Source organism: Mastomys coucha, chromosome X, assembly GCF_008632895.1.
Source record: "Mastomys coucha isolate ucsf_1 chromosome X, UCSF_Mcou_1, whole genome shotgun sequence".
Lineage (NCBI taxonomy): Eukaryota > Metazoa > Chordata > Mammalia > Rodentia > Muridae > Mastomys > Mastomys coucha.
The window spans coordinates 103359635-103361697 of record NC_045030.1 but is presented as its reverse complement, the minus strand read 5'-3'; the positions used below and the strand labels follow the sequence as shown (position 1 = coordinate 103361697).

The 2063-nt window shown below is 42.5% G+C and overlaps 1 protein-coding gene across 1 annotated transcript in view; it reads left to right on the top strand.

The window, feature by feature from the left end:
• The window catches only part of LOC116087358, a 59435-nt gene that overhangs the window by 27490 nt on the left and 29882 nt on the right, over positions 1 to 2063 (top strand). The gene's annotated exons all lie outside the window — the stretch shown is intronic.

The following is a 2063-nucleotide window of genomic DNA, read 5'->3' as shown; positions in this document are numbered from 1 at the left end:
TCAGAAATCCGCCTGCCTCTGCCTCCCAAGTGCTGGGATCAAAGGCGTGTGCCACCACCGCCTGGCAAGGGTTGGTTTCTAAGAGCAGGTGTCACACTAAAGGTTTTGTTAGCAAGGTCTTATAACATGAGTGCTCAAGATTTCCTCTATCAGGGAAGTAGCAGTTTGAGAGAGGGGCAGGTCTTTGGTTTCACTTCAGGCTCATCTATAGGAGAGCCTGATAGCTTGTCACCTGGCTGTCTGATGGCTATAAATGTCCTTTGGAGCTAAGTATTCTCCAACTGTCATGGGGAAACACATGCAGGCTGCATCAGAGTTAATCTGCTTCAGGAAAGAGAAGTCTGAGGGCTGCATTGCTCACAGGCATTCAATTCTTCCCTTCCTTAACCATGAATACAGCTCCTTGCTATCCACTGGAAGGATGTCTACTATTGTTTCGGTTAGAATTCTTGGAGAATTACCCTTATTTTCTTTCTTTTTTCTTTCTTTTTTTTCTTTTTTTTTCCTTTTTTTGGTTTTTCAAGACAGGGTTTCTCTGTATAGCCCTGGCTGTCCTGGAACTCAGTCTGTAGACCAGGCTGGCCTCGAACTCAGAAATCCACCTGCCTCTGCCTCCCAAGTGCTGGGATCAAAGGCGTGCACCACCACCGCCCGGCTATGTACTCCAGGTTTTAAGCATAAGTAGCAAATACCAAATAGAGAGAAGCATTAGGTGCATAGCAAATCTTCCTCAATTCTATATTTACAACCTTCCCCAGAAAGAAAATCCCTGTTTCAACTATTAGAGTAGGGTTACTGCCTTCTGCATGGATAAGAATCTAATTATTTGTTTTACTATAAACATCTTTTTTTTTTGTCCTGAAGTAAGCAACAGTAGCTTTTACTTGAGATAATTTATCCCCTTGCTGTTCTTAAGGGCACTATGCTTTTATTCTTGGGCTATTTAGTTGTCCTCCTTTCTCATCACAGTCAGCGTTCACCCTGACCCAGGATAAGGCCTGGGAAGACATTATGAGATAAATATGGTCAGAGAAGGGTCAAATCCCATCTCCAGCACTAACTTTTCAGTGAACTTAATCAACACGTGACAATCCACACCAATGTTGTTCATGCCCAAATGGCATTTACTTCTCTGTAAACTGAATCCATTGCTTTACACTCGATAGAAATCTCATTGTTCATCCCAGTGACAACTGACCAGACCCAATGGACTTGTCTTCTTCTTTTTAAAAAAGATTTATTTATTTATTTATTTATTATGTGTACAGCATTCTGGTGAAGAGTGTTGATATAGAAGCCCCATCTATGAATGAGCATTTACAGTTGCATATTTTCAGTGCTTTGAACAGTGTTATGTCTCAGCATTAATCAGGACACCAGACCTCATTACAGATGGTTATGAGCCACCATGTTGCTGGGAATTGAACTCAGGACCTCTGAAAGAGCAGTCAGTGCTCTTAACCGCTGAGCTATCTCTCCAGCCAGGACTTGTCTTCTTTATGACCCAGAATTGTCCAAGTGAATTTTATCTGCTGGATTATGTGTCCGGAATGGGGACAGAGAGTTATCTTCTTCCCTCTGAGGGTGCTGCTTCATCTTGGTCGGTCACTCTATGATCTCTTTAAACGTTATAAGGCCACAGGTTGATGGGTTTCTATACCCATTCCTCCACCTGTGTCTAACCTGAGATCCCTACTGCTACATCTTGGTGTGCCCAACTGCATAAAACTCCGCATCCACAATCACTTTGTGTATGTCTGCAAATGGATGGAGACAAACTAAGGAAATATAGTAAGCATCCTCTCTCCTATGAAGCAATATAGGAGGGCTATTTTCCCCTTGCCCTTAGTACTTCAGGAGGAGGCTGGGAGGCTTTGACTCAGTCCCTTGGAGACTCCTGGGATTTTGAGGACACATCTCTAACAGAGGTGAAATGGGCCATAGAAACTCTGGAGCATCTAGAATCAGAATGGGAAAATCCAAGTAGAAATGGAAGTGTGATGGGGAAGTATCCTTGGCCTTTAGAGAAAACACTTGTTTTTTTTTTTTTTTTTTTTTTTTTT